Source organism: Mesoplodon bidens (assembly GCF_964165515.1).
Source record: "Mesoplodon bidens genome assembly, chromosome: 18".
Classification (NCBI taxonomy): Eukaryota; Metazoa; Chordata; class Mammalia; order Artiodactyla; family Ziphiidae; genus Mesoplodon; species Mesoplodon bidens.
This window is the reverse complement of record NC_138175.1, coordinates 55,278,781-55,294,459: the sequence shown is the minus strand read 5'-3', so window position 1 is coordinate 55,294,459 and position 15,679 is coordinate 55,278,781.

Sequence of the window (15,679 nt, the reverse complement as noted above, 5' to 3'; positions counted from 1 at the left end):
AAAGAGGGAGGTACCTCTGAAATGTCTGGAGAAATCCTGAAAATTTTAAGCTCTGAATGTGACTCAGAACAGCTGACGTGAGCTCCCATATACATTAACATTGACTCCACTTTTTTTTTCGGCTGCACTGCGCAGCTTACGGGATCTTAGTTCCCTGACCAGGGATCGAACCCGGGCCCTCGGCAGTGAAAGCGCCATGACTCCACTTTCTAATCTCTCCATATTAGTTTTCTTTTGCCTGGTTTTAAAAAGCACATTTCCTTGTTTTAGATATTCTGATCAGATCCCTCTCTAGTCCATCTTGGAACTTGCTCTCCTAAATAATCTTTCTCCCTGTTATCCTCAGTTTACCTGCCTTCTCCTGTCTCTACCTCCCTAATCCATGGTTATAGCTCTCTTCTTATATACTCAAGCATTCATAAATTCTCCCTTCTTCCCATTCTGTGTATCTCTCATGCCTCTTGTAGTTTATTCCTTCTTTTCTTTTTTCTTTTTCATTTTCTTTATCACCTTTTGCTTATAAATGTCACAGACTTTGGGTATATACCCACAGTCTCCTTTGCTCTTCTCTCTTTGGCCTTTGCTGAGATTCTATTCCTTCTATTACATGGTCATTATGGATTCATTGCTCTGTTTCTAGAAGACACCTGGCAAGTTGATAATCATAGAGACTGGCACAAAGGAAACCATGGCAACCTAGAAACTATGGAGAGTTACCACAAAGATGATGCATTTGGAAAAATATCTTCTCTGAGCTTAAACCTTGATATCTCCTTAGCACAAAGATCTCATACACTTGACATACTTGGGAAACATTTGAAACCTAATCTAGAGTGTATTACTCAGAATAAGAGCTATGCAAGAAATGAAGTTGGATTTAATCGATATGACAAATTATTTCTTTACACTAAGCACGAGAAAATTCATACTGGACAAAAATACAATGAATATAATGAACATATGAAAGTTTTCAGCCATAAGTCACAGCTTATTAAATATTGGAAAACTCAAACAGCAGAGAAACACTATAACTGCAGTGACTGTGGGAAAGCCTTTTCTCAGAAGTCGGACCTCATTAAGCATCAGAGAACACACACAGGAGAGAAATCCTTTGGATGCAGTAGATGTCAGAAAGCCTTCAGGCGGAAGTCCCATCTCATTTTACACCAGAGAACCCATACAGGAGAGAAACACTATGAGTGCAACAAATGCGGGAAAGCCTTTACTGATAAGTCATGCCTTAATAAACATCAGAGAACTCACACAAGAGGGAAACGGTTTGAGTGTCACGTATGTCAGAAAGGCTTCAGCGATAAGTCACAACTCACTTTACATCAAAGAACTCACACAGAAGAGAAACCCTACAGATGTGAAGAATGTCAGAAAAGCTTCAGCAATAAGTCACAGCTCATTATTCATCAGAGATCTCACACAGGAGAGAAACCCTATGGTTGCAGTGAGTGTGGGAAAACATTTCCCCTTAAGTTTAGCCTCATTTTACATCAAAAAACACATACAGGGGAAAAACCTTATGGATGCAGTGAATGTGGGAAAGCCTTCATCCAGAGATCTGAGCTCATTAGACATCAGAGAACTCACACAGGAGAGAAACCATATTATTGCAGTGACTGTGGAAAAGGCTTTAGTGTAAAGTCACTCCTCAATACTCACTTGAGAACTCACACAGGAGAGAAGCCCTACGGATGCAGTGAATGTGGAAAAACATCCTCCATCAAATTTAGTCTCATCCTACACCAAAGAACTCATACAGGTGAGAAACCCTATGAATGCAGTCAGTGTCAGAAAGCTTTCACCCAAAAGTCACATCTCACTATTCATCAGAGGTCTCACACCGGAGAGAAACCTTATGAGTGCAGTGAATGCCACAAAGCTTTCAGCCGGAAGTCATATCTCCTTATTCATCAGAGAATTCACTCGGGAGAGAAACCTTATGAATGCCATGAATGTGGGAAAGCTTTCTGTCACAAGTTTAGCCTCATCATTCATAAGAGAATCCATACAGGAGAGAAACCCTATGGATGCAGTGAATGTGGGAAAACTTTCCCTATCAAGTTTAGCCTTGTTTTACATCAGAAAACACATACAGGAGAAAAACCCCATGAATGCAGTGAATGTCAGAAATCTTTTGCCCAGAGGTCACATCTTATTATACATCAAAGAACTCACACAGGTGAGAAACCTTATGGATGCAGTGAGTGTTGGAAAACTTTCTCCCACAAGTTCAGCCTCATTTTACATCAGAAAACTCATAGAGAGAAATTGTGAAGCAAGTAGATATCCAAAAGTTGTCATTGAAAGGAAATAGTTCCTTACACTCCAGAGTTTACATAGGAGTGAAACCTTAAGACTGCAGCAGGTGTGGACCTATTTTCTTTTCAGAATCACAACTTATTACTTATCAGAGAGCGGTACTGCATAGAATGCCAGACAGGAGGAAATACCTTTCCCGATGAATGTCAACTGAATGTAGCCCAGAGAGAATAAATAGGAACTTCTGCGTATGTTTTAATCGTGGGGATGTTGTTGGTATGAAATTCAGCTACATTGGTATCAGAGAACTGACATTCAGGGGAAAAGTCTATACTTTAAAGAATCTTGGAATCATGCTTTCATGGGTATCATTTTATGAGGGAATTAATTTTCTGTAACTGTGACATAATAAACAGCACTATAGAAAGTATTAAATATGTAAATAAATACAGTAGTCAGAAAACAAAGCAAAAGTTGTATCAGAACCATGTGAGAATATGTAAGTGTTTTGTACCTATTTTTATTATAAAATGATTGTTTGTATTTGGGAATTGCGTGTGTTAGCCTAACAGTTGTGACTCCCTAGTCCACGTGCTTAAATGTCATAAAACTTTACCATAGAATATCTGCACTGAGTCTTTGTATCATTACAATTCTACATAAATTGTAACTGAACTACATGGTTCATTATTTTAGTAAAAAAATCTTAAGGGCTTCCCTGGTGGCATAGTGGTTAAGAATCCGCCTGCCAATGCAAGGGACATGGGTTCGAGCTCTGGCCCGGGAAGATCCCACATGCCACGGAGCAACTAAGCCCGTGCGCCACAACTACTGAGCCTGCGCTCTAGAGCCCACAAGCCACAACTACTGAGCCCATGTACCACAACTACTGAAGCCTGCGCGCCTAGAGACCATGCTCCGCAACAAGAGAAGCCACTGTAATGAGAAGCCTGCGCACCTCAACGAAGAGTAGCCCCCGCTCACCCCAACGAGAGAAAGCCTGCACGCAGCAACAAAGACCCAACTCAGCCAAAAATAAAAAGTAAAAAAATCTTAAACCTGAATATCTCACCACCTCTACCACGCCCCACTGTATGCTGGTATTAATAAGTGGGCCTGGAAATTTTTGAGTCTCTCTTGAGTGAAACTTTTTTCATCGATTCTAAGATGGAAAATTTTCCCCACGTATTAATAACTCTGAAGTTAAAATACAGCATACAGTTGAAGGCTTGACATATTTATTTATTTATTTATTTTGGAAGTTAACATTTTTAATTTTACTGCTGCTTTTTCCATTATAAACTACATCAAAGTGTGAATGGGGCTGAGGCCGCAACATTGATTTTTTTTTTTACAATTACATTATTTTATTTAGGTTTCTTTTTTTTGTTTGTTTTTTTTTTGTTTTTTTTTTTGCGGTACGCAGGCCTCTCACTGCTGTGGCCTCTCCCGTTGCAGAGCACAGGCTCCGGACGTGCAGGCTCAGCGGCCATGGCTCACGGGCCCAGCCGCTCCGCGGCATGTGGGATCCTCCCGGACCGGGGCATGAACCCCCATCCCCTGCATCGGCAGGCGGACTCTCAACCACTGCGCCACCAGGGAAGCCCTATTTAGGTTTCTTTAAGGAATTTTTGTATTAATATTTTACACATCTTAAATTTTATAGTATATATATAGGAACATATTTATAGAAATATATAGAAATAGAAAATATGTAACCTGGAGGGACAATTCTGAAACACCAGATCCTAAATGATACAAGGCCATTTGTGGACAAAAGTCTCACCTGCTATTTTTCTGGTTACCAATTCTGATGTGTTGCAGAGCGGGAGGGGGTTTCCCTATGCCACTAAGAAATTGTTAGACCCCAGCTGTCCTACAATTCAAATCAATTCTGACCTATCTCCCCAGAGATAGCATCAGATTCCATAGGTTAAGGGCTCAGTCTTATATGGCTGTCCTCCTCTCCACTTCAGAGGATAGCAAGTCCTGTGCTCCTCACCAACAGGTTACAAATTGGAGGTTTCGATGACTCCCTCCACAGATTCAATAATTTGCTAGAGAGGCTCACAGAACCCACAGAAACATTTCACTTACTGGATTATTGGTCTATTATAAAAGGGTATAACTCAGGAACAGCTAGATACAAGAGAGGCATAGGACAAAGTATGGGGAAAGGGTGCAGAGCTTCCATGCTCTGCCTAAAATGTGACGCTTCCTAAACCTCCACATGATCACCAACCCAGAAGCTCTCCAAATCCCATTCACTTGGAGGCTTTGTTACATAGGCATGACTGATTAAATCATTGGCCACTGGCTATTTTTTTTTTACAGTGTGATGTCAACATGTTTATCTGAAAAATAAATATACATATAATATATAAATTCATACAATCTGAGTAACTACTGCAGAATATTTTTGTCATTGCAGTTGAACCATCAGAAGATACTCCTATGAAAAACTTTAACTCCAAACCATATTTTTGACAGTGTAATGATCCAGTTTTGTACATTTTAGAGTTCACTATGTTTGATGGCAACTAAGCTGAAAAAATATGCTAATTTTTCCTTCTTATCACCATCATGTGCAAATTACACATATTCTTGATGAACGCAAATGTTACTAAATTCTGCATGTAAATGATATTTAAGTTTTGATGGTTTCACTGATTCTTTTGCCAGTATACCTCCACAAATTACATACTGCATACCCAGAACCCACAAAATAAAATTCAAAATTTCTAGAATCCAATCAAAGATTACCAAGCCTACAAAAAACAGGAAACTATGATCTAAACTGAGGAGAAAAATCTATCAGAGTTGACACAAATGTTAGCATTAATAGACAAGGACATTAAAAGAGTTACAACTGTAATCCATAAATTTAAAAAGTTAAGTAGAAACATAGAAGATATTTTTAAAAACCCAAACTGAATCTTTTTTTTTCTCCACAACTCACACACACACTGTATTTTATTTTTACAAGAGATAAATAAACTGACACCAAGCATTGCAAATGGATGACCACAACAAAAGCAACAATGATTGCAATTACCAAACACGAAACACACTCATACTATGTCATAATATTGACATTCAGTCCAGGAATCCTCCACTGTAACAGCTCCTTTACTTTGCAGTGAAAATTGATTTGTATATTTTTTGCCTCTGAGTCCTTGTGGGATTTTTTAAAAATTTTTATTCAAACAGAAAGTCACAAAAATTATAATCATCCTCATCAGTTCACTCAGTCCCATGAAATTAATTTTTTCTTCATCTTGATCTTTTGTTAGCACTTTTATGAATTCATCAGTTTTCCATTAGAGTTCTGAAAATGCTTATTCATTCAGTTCAGCAGTATAGTCAGTTACCAGAAACCTGTACTTGTCAGAGTCTTTTCCATGAATTCCTTGAAGATGAAACCCCTTTATAGGAACATTTTTGCAAAAGCATCAGAGTACACCCAGAACTGTCTGTAAATGACAAAAGACTTAAAAATGACCATGGTTAAAGATTTGATGAAAGTTCATAATAATGCAATTGACAAGGAAATTTAGTTATTTCTGAGATATACATTTTAAAGTAATAACTAGAATTATGACTTATAACATTATACCAGAACATATAAGATTTTTAGAAATTTCATGTAATGTCTGAAACATTTATATTAACATATTTCCATACAAATAACCCAAAGAAAGCTTAGTATTAGTTGTTTTTCTTTTTTGTTGTTTGTTTTTTTATACTGCAGGTTCTTATTAGTCAACATTTTTTTTTTTTTTTTTTTTTTTTTTGCGGTACACGGGCCTCTCACTGTTGTGGCCTCTCCCGTTGCGGAGCACAGGCTCCGGATGCGCAGGCTCAGCGGCCATGGCTCACGGGCCCAGCCGCTCTGCGGCATGTGGGATCTTCGCGGACCAGGGCACGAACCCGTGTCCCCTGAATCGGCAGGTGGACTCTCAACCACTGCGCCACCAGGGAAGCCCAGTCGTCAATTTTATACACATTAGTGTATACATGGGCTTGACATATTTAAATGGAGAACTTGGCACATAAAATAGTAGTGTATCATACAACCGAAGTTATCTTAGATTGGATGAAATACAGTAGAAGTCATCATCTTTATAATTTTCTTTCTTCTAAACCAGCCACATATTTAGGGTTTGAAGATGATGACTGTTCACAGGTTTTATACCCCCTTTGAGTTCTAAACAGTTTGAGAGAAAGTCCTCGGTATCAGAAGATAAAATTAAATATTAGCTTGAGTCCTGGTATTGCTCGATTGGATAATGTGTTTTGTTCCTATGGTCAAATAAAATGGTCTCCTACTTCCCCCATACTGCACAAGTGTACTTCCTTTTGAAAGAGCATAAGCCAAACTTTAGATATGTTTTTATTAATCCCTTTCTAGAATGTAACTGCAAAGTCTCAAATTCTTTTCTGAAATGGGGATTAAACTCAAGTTAAAACGAGCTTGATTTTAACTTTACAAGATTTGGTTTCCTTTTCAAGCATAACATTTTACATTAAAATAAAACACAGACATCAACAACAGTAAGAACAAGCTGCAGACTGGAAGCATATATCGCAACACTTAACTGAAAAAGACGAAAACTTAGACTGTAGAAAGAGCTCTTATGAATCTGGGGATGCAGAAAAATTAGGATCACTAAGACAAAGAGTCTCAACATCCAGTTTGACAAGGGTTAAGTTGTAATCCACTGCAGTTGCTGATCAATAGTGCACTCTGAGAGGAATTTAAATAGAAAACAGAATGAGGCACTCTGGGCTTAGAATGTACATGAATAGGCAAGCCCCATAGGTAGTTAGATGAATATCTCAGGAAGAATTTTAATGACACTGGATTCTCACATCTTCCCATACAGAGATAAGCCCTAAAAAGATTAACGTGAGACATTTTTTTCTTTATGATTAGCAGTAAATCTTTTACCAAGATGTATGCCTGACTGCATGTAGTTCCTAGCCAAAAATCATATATAAAAGGGCTTCTCCCCTACCTCTTCAGAGCGATTTCCTCAGAGCTAATGTCACCACAAAACTGGGTTCACCTCTTGGTGACTGTCGAGCCAACAGGCACAACCAAGCCAAAGATGGGGAGAAGGAAGGATTTATTACTTGCAGTAAGTAAGAAGAACACCAGGGATCTTTTCCAAAGCAGTGTCTCCCAGGAACAGCAAAACTGGGGAAGTTTTAAGCTAAGGGTACATGCATATTCAAGAAGGGGCTTGAGCAGAGGAGAATTCAGCATAAAACTGGGGCAAAAGTTGACAGTGTCCAAACTTTAGTTGACTGAAGTCAGGAGAGTCAAGATCATCATTCTCTCCTCTACCTAAGTGAGGGCCTTAGTTCCTGTGCAACTCAAAGATACATTATTATGTATATCCCTTGAGGAGGAACTAGGACTCTGCTTTATCCCTGCACTACTGTTTGACTGCCTTTTCTCTGTTCCTGCATTCCTTTGTTCCCTCAAGATCATTGATTACTGAGACCTGCTCAAGGGCAAGAATTATGGCTAGGCTTAGATGACAAAATGGCTTAGGCCAAAACGGGTCCTCTCATGTCAAGAAAGCCATTCCTGGTTCTCTGTCCCCAAGGACCCCCTAACCTATATGCTTATACTAACTGAGTGGCTGCCTCCCGGGCTATGATCCTCAGCAAGAACCTTAGAACTCACAACTCTTATGTTGTGTGTCTTTAGGTCAACAAATCAATAAGAAAATGACAACAGAGTAAAAATCAATAGGCAAATATCCATAGAAGAGGTGATTCTGATAGCCAATTAACATGAAAAGACACTAAACTTCACTTTTAATTGGAAGCAGGCCAATTTGTGAAGGGCTGGTTCTCAGATTTTATTTCTTTCAACTTAAAAAAAAATTATAGCAATTCTTTCCTGATAGGATAGTTTTAATAGCTTTTGGGGACATAGCTGTAAAGTTACCGTTGACCGACTTATATGTCTTAAAAGTTTGTAAGGAATAGTTGATTTGTCTCTGCCTTAGTGAAACAGGAAGGAAGCGGGTAGGGCACAGCCACTGAAAGAATGACACCGCCATTGAGGATACGATATAAACTGGTTAGAACTTGCTAGGCCCAAGGTTTGACTTCCCATAGACCTTGAGCCTCATTATACACTCACTGTAATACATTAACATGCTAAATGACACACCCACCGGTGCCATGACAGTTCCAAGCCTGACCAAGAAGAGCAAAAGATTCCTGGACACCGCCCTGTTATCTCACCACCAATCAGGAGAAAGTCACACATCCTGCAGCCCTCACCCCAAATTTTGCCTTTAAAAACCCTGCCCCCAAAACCATCAGGGAGCTCGGGTTTTTTGAGCACGAGCCACGCATTCTCCGTCCTTGGCCCTGCAATAAACCTCTCTCTGCTCCAAAGTCCAACATTTTGGTTTGCTGAGCACACGAACTTGTGTTCAACAACGATTTCTTCAAACAATGCGGGCACTGCACTGCTGATGCCCTGGCAGCACCACAGTAGCTTTCGTACCCACTTATCTCACAGACCACAAGGTCACATTTCAACGCTTGGTGTTCTCCGAACTGGCCTGAAGCAAAAGACAACCTCGACAAGGAATTCACACTTCGACCCGCACTCACCTGCTAAATCGAACCTCACAAGCTGAGATGCAGGGACTGGTCATGGGCCCTTCTATTACCCAAGCTTGGCGGGCCATCCCCCTGTTCACTCTGGGGGGAGAGGGGTCGTGTTCTCCGCTGTACGGACACCTGAAATTCCTCTGACATGGCCGCGCTCACTGGGCCGTTTCTTTCTTGACCGCTGAGGTGGACGGCGCCCGCGCCATGTTTGCCTTGTATAAGCTTGAGCCTCTGAAACTCTATGCAGCTTGTGCAGTGTCGTTCGCAACTCTTCCAGCCTCGCCGCACAGGGGATGAAGTATCAGGTGAGCGAACAGTTCAGGGGCCTTTTACTGGTCTCGAGCCTTCCGGATTCGTGGCGCAGAAACAGCCATCTCTGTTCTGCATGATAAATACTCAAAGATGGCTGCCCCCAGGGAGGCGAGGCGCAGAGGGCGCGGCGCAGAGGGCGCGGACACATTACCCTCTAAGGAGAAGCTGGAAGTCTAATTGTCCGTGCTGCGTAGAAAAGTTTCAGTCCCTCATCGGCCGCCGTAGTCTGGTGCCGAAGCTGGCTTTAGAGAACTTGAAATGAAAGGATTCACAAGTGTAGCCGCTAGGAGATCGGAGTGGGATCAAGAGGAAATCAGGTCAGTGTGTGACTCTCTCCGTGGGATAGGTTAAGGGGTGAGAGAGGATCTGTGGGCGTCCGTGTAGGTAGGAGCCGCAGAGTCCGCGGGGAGAGCTGGTGGTCTGGCACCCTGGGTCTGAAGTTGGGATGCCTTTGCTGTCGGGCATGGGGGAGCTCTCGTGGTCGTGCATTAAAGGTCCATCGAAATCAAAGACTCAGAGTCCTGAGGTCAGAGTTTGGGGTCTTTGCAGTTCACTTTGTTAGTAGGGCTCAGTAATTGGGAACGGGAGGGGGTTGGTATTTGTCAATGTAAGTGGTGTTTGAATTCATTTGGCGCTCAGTGACGGAGTAGCCAGGGGTGAGATAGACCAGATGAACGCTACAATTCCCTTCAGTCCTTGAAGCCCACTTTCCTCTCCAAGGACAGCTTTAGAAGTCTCCTTAGGGTCCTACATCACCTTCTCCTTTCGTCCCCACAGATACGAAATTTAGAGAGATCAAGCATTAAGCAAATCTAACGTGGTAAACTTCCTATTTAAGATGAGGTTTCTTTCCTCCTTACTGAGAGTTTACTTGGATATTTCTTTTCAGATTCTTTTTGACACCAGTAAAATAAACCTTCTGGTCCCTCAAATTCTGTTTCCCTACTCTTATTCAAATGTTAGTATATTTCAATTTTTGTCTTTTTTTCTCTTAATTTTCATAATTCAGATAAACTATGGAAACACAGATGTAATTTGCCTCTTTTAAAAAAGTTAATTTCATATTCTAAACATTTCCATAATACAAATTCTCTTAGTTATTACTTAGGATTACATTAGGATTTGGTATTTACCCGAGGGTTTGTTTCCGTGACCCACATCTCCTTCCTGTTTTTTTGCCTTTGTTGCAATTGAAACTAGGGTCTTTTTTTTTTCCTTCTAATTTTTATCTCCTTTCAATTTCTTTAACATAGTAAAATAATTTTAAAAAATATTACTACTTTTTTTTGGTTACTACACTGAAATTTTATGATTACTAATAGCTTTTTCCAACTCAACAGTTCATTATGAAATTAAGAACTCAACATCTTATTATGAAAAATTCCAAACATAGCAAAGTTGAATGAATTTTACAGTGCACATGTACTATACCCACCACTTAGATTGTACCATTAACATTTTACTATATTTGCTATGTCAGTTATCTATCCATCCCTCCATTCATTAATTCATCTTGTTTTCTTTCTATTTTTGGATTATTTTTATTTATTTATTTTTCTGGCCGCGCCGGGCGGCAGGCGGGATCTTAGTTCCCCGACCAGGGATGGAACCCGCGCCCCCTGCAGTGGAAGCTCGGAGTCTTACCCACTGAACCACCAGGGAAGTCCCTGTTTCTTTTTTTTAAAAAAATTTGGTGCATTTCAAAGTAAACTGCAGACATCAGTATACTTTCCCCTAAATACTTAAGCATTTCTATCAACTACAGTTCTACCAATAGCTTAATTCCTTTATATTTTCCAAGTGAATGATCTGAGCATTTCCAAATAATATTGTCCCAGTGACAAATGTATGGATTTGCGAATGAAATGAATCTGGCTTTTAAAAATCTGGATTCTTGCTCTTACTGATGACTTGGGTAAATAACTGTGATAGTGTGATTTTCAATAAGAAATATTTGGTCTTTGTCCCGTTTCTGGCACAGAGTTCCTAAAACCTTTGGACTTTTCAAAGTGATTAAGGTGTCTCTTATCTTAATGAAGTGACTTTTGGAATGCATCTAAGGATGGGGCTAGTTGTCTGTACTGCCAACCATGTGATTAGAGGGTTGGAACTTTCAGTCTCACTCCCTGACCTCTTGGGAGGAGAAAGGGCTGGAGATGGAATCAACCACCAATGGACAGCCAGTTACTCAATCATGCCTATATAATGAAGCCTTTGTAAAAACCTAAAAGGAAGGGATTCAGAGAGCTTCCGGTTAGTGAACTCGTGGGGGTACTGGGAGAGTGGCTCTCCTGGAGAGGGCATGGAAGCTCCACACCCTTTCCTCATGCCTTCCCCACTGCATCTCTTCCATCAGGTTGTTCCTGAGTTATATTCTTTTATAATAAACCGGTAATCTAGTATGTAAAATATTTGAGTTCTTGAGCCACTCTAGCAAATTAATTGAACCTGAGGAGAAGATCATGGGAACCTGTGATTTATAGCCAGTTGGTCAGAAGTACAGGCAATAATCTGGACTTGGGAATGGCATCTTATGTGATGGTGGGTGGGTGGCCGGGAGGTGGGAGGGCAGTCTTGTGGGACTGAACCCTTAACCTGTGGGATCTGATGCTGTCTCTGGGCAGACAGTGTCAGAAGTGAACTGAAGTAGGATACCCAGCTGGTGTCAGGAGAATTGCTTCGTGGTATGGGGGGGGACCCCCTTCCCTCCACCACAGTTTGGAATTGGGTCCAGAACACTTATTTAGTTACTGAACCTGAGTCTTGTTCTTCATTTGTGCAAATAAAAGTTTAGTCCCTCTCTCAAGTTTGCTGAGAATTAAGGGAATTAAAATATATAAAATTGTGATGGTTAGTGGCACATACATGGTAGAAATAAACAGCTGATATTTTTCTGTTTGTACTTTCATACTTTGTAAAATTTATCACTCATGTCATTTACTCATTTTTTTGTAATGAAAACTTAAAAGACCATAAACTTACAGTAATAATTAGGCAACAATAATTTTATATTCTATTACACATATTTTACATACTTGTGAAAAGATAATTAAGAAAATAAAATGACCTATCTAATAATATCTAGGTATAACCACCTTAACTTTTTGGTATCGGTATTTTTTGGTATGTCTGTATAAATATATGCATACAAAAATGTCACCTGCCATTCCAGTAAACAAGGAATGTTGCCCGCCATCAGCCACTGCATCAGCACGCCCCCACCCCAACCATGGTGCCCCCAGAGGAGAATTCAGGATGGGGAAAAACAGGATACTGGCCCTAGATTGTTAAGATGCATATCTAAGGAATAATTTCAACGAGCCCAGACTCTTGCATCTTCCCATACGTAGAAAACCACTAAAATCATTAACTTGAGATATGGTTTTTTTGTGATTAGCAGTTATCTTTTCACATTCAACTACATATTTCTTTTTCAGCAAAAACTTAGGTATATGTCCTGGGTCCTTCTTACCTTACCTCAGCAGTTCCTCAGCTACTGAGAGGTTGCTTCCCAGGCTGCAGTCCCCGTAAGGCCCTTGAATAACACATAAGTCTCAACTTTTAGGTTGTGCATTTTTCTTCAGACATATGTTTTACACATTTTGTATTATGGCAGAAAAACATTTATGCTACATATAACTTTGAGTTACATATTTTTTTCACTACATATAGAATGTTTTTAAATAGCTGCACAGTATTCCATTGAAAGTTTATACTAATCAGTTAATCCTCTATCACTGCATCTATATAATACTTTATGTATATGTATATTTATGTATACATACATAAATATAAATATATTATGTATACATTTATGTATATATATACACACATTTATAAGAATATGTATCTTTGCATGCTTATGCCATTATTTCCTTTGCAGAAATTTCTAGAAGTAAAATTTTTGGTTACCAGTGATAACTATTTTGAAATTTTCAGTGTACAGTGTTAAAATATTCCACTAAAATGTTCCGCCATGTAACAGACATTAATTTTCTTTTATATAATTCTATCAATTTCTTTTTGTGGTAAAACACACTTAACATAAGATTTATCATTTTAACCATTTTAAAGTATATAATTCAGTGACATTAAGTACAGTCACAACATTGTACAAACATCACCACTATCTAGTTGTAGAAGTGTTTTATCATCCCAGATGGAAACTATGCATCCATTAAGTACTCACTTCCCATTCCTGTCTCCCTCACCAGTCCCTGGCAACCACTAAATGCCTTTCTGTCTCTATGGATTTGCCTATTCTGGACATTTCATATTAATGGAATCATATAATATGTCGCCTGTTATTTCTGACTTCTTTCAGATAGCATACTGTTTTCAAGGTTCATGTTGTAGCATCTATGAGTACTTTATTCCTCTTTATGGCTAATATTTCACTTTATGGATTTTGTTTATTCATTCATCTGTTGATAGAATTTGGGTTGTTTCCACCTTTTGGCTATCATGAGTAGAGCAGCTCCGAAATTTGAGTACAAGTTTTAATACCTGCTTTCAGTTCTACTGGGCATATACCTAAGAGCAGAATTGCTAAGTCATGTAGTAATTCTGTATTTAACTTTTTGGGTAACTGCCAAACCGTACTCCACAGAGGCTGCACCATTTTACATTGCCTCCAGCAATGTATGAGGATTCTAATTCTCCACATCCTTGCTAACACTTATTATTTTATTTATTTATTTTTATGGCCATGCTGATGGGTATGAAGTGGTAAAGTGGTATCTCATTGTGATTCTGATTTGTTTCCCTAATGACAAATGACAAGGAACTTTTTTTTTTTTTTTTTTTTGCGCGGGCCTCTCACCCTTGTGCCCTCTCCCTCTGCGGAGCACAGGCTCCAGACGCGCAGGCTCAGCGGCCCTGGCTCACAGGCCCAGCCACTCCGCGGCATGTGGGATCTTCCCGAACTGGGGCACGAACCCGCATCCCCTGCATTGGCAGGCGGATTCCCAACCATTGCGCCACCAGGGAAGCCCGAGGAACATCTTTTTATGTGCCATCTTTATACGTTCTTTGGAGAAATGTCTATTCAAGTCTTTTTGTTCACTGTTTACATTGTCTTTCTGTTATTGAACTGTAATTGTTCTTTATATATTCTACTCACTAGACCCTTAATCAGTTATATTATTTGCAAATATTTTCTCCCATTCTGTGGGTTTCCTTTTGACTCTCTTGGTAGCGTCTTATACAGACTACTTTTAAATTTTGATGAAGGCTTCCCTGGTGGTGCAGTGGTTAAGAATCCGCCTGCCAATGCAGGGGACACAGGTTCCAGCCCTGGTCTGGGAAGATCCCACATGCCGCGGAGCAACTCAGCCCGTGCGCCACAACTACTGAGCCTGCGCTCTGAGGCCGCGAGCCACAACCACTGAAGCCCGTGCACCTAGAGCCCGTGCTCCCCAACAAGAGAAGCCACCGCAATGAGAAGCCAGTTCACCACAACAAAGAGTAGCCCCCACTCGCCACAACTAGAGAAAGCCCACATGCAGCAATGAAGACTCAATGCAGCCAAAAATAAATAAATAAAATAAATTTAAAAAATGTTTTCGACAAAGTCTTATTTTGTTTTGTTCTTTGTATTTTTTGGTGTCATATCTAACGCTCTGTTGTCAAATTTGAGGTCAGGTCGATTTATGCCTAGGTTTTCATCTAAGAGTTTAATAGTTTTACCTCCTACGTTTTTCTTTTGGCAGTTTGATTTAAGAAGGCACTGCCTTTTTCTTTTCTTTCTTTTCTTTTTATAAATTTATTTATTTATTTTTGGCTTTCTCTAGTTGGGGTGAGAGGGGGCTACTCTTCGTTGCAGTGTGTGGGCTTCTCATTGCAGTGGCTTCTCTTGTTGTGGAACACAGGCTCTAGGTGTGCGGGCTTCAGTAGTTGTGGCATGCAGGCTCAGTAGTTGTGGCACGTGGGCTCTGGAGGGCAGGCTCAGTAGTTGTGGTGCATGCACTTAGTTGCTCCACGGTATGTGGGATCTTCCCAGATCAGGGCTCAAACCTGTGTCCCCTGCATTGACAAGTGGATTCTTAACCACTTTACCACCAGGGAAGTCCCAGGAAGCCACTGCCTTCTGATCTCTGTGGTTTCTGATAGAAATCAGCTGTTCATCTTATTTCATATCCATTACATATGACAGTTGGTTCTTGCTGCTTTGAAGATTCTCTGTCTTTGGCTTTTGATAGTTTGAACTTTATGTGTCTCACTGTAGAACTCTTTGAGTTTAAAAAAGAAAAGAAAGTGATTTTAAGTTCTTTGCATATTGGCTCTGTTTGGGGCACTCCTTCAAACTTAGCCAGGCCATTTATAACAGTGCCTTAGGCTTCTTTTCCTGCTTCTGCTGAGCCTAAGTACCAGACAGAGGTGAAAGCTCGTGTTCTTCTCCGTGTGTCTACTGTATGCAGGCCTCTTGTGTCAGTCCTTTAGGGAACCCACAAAT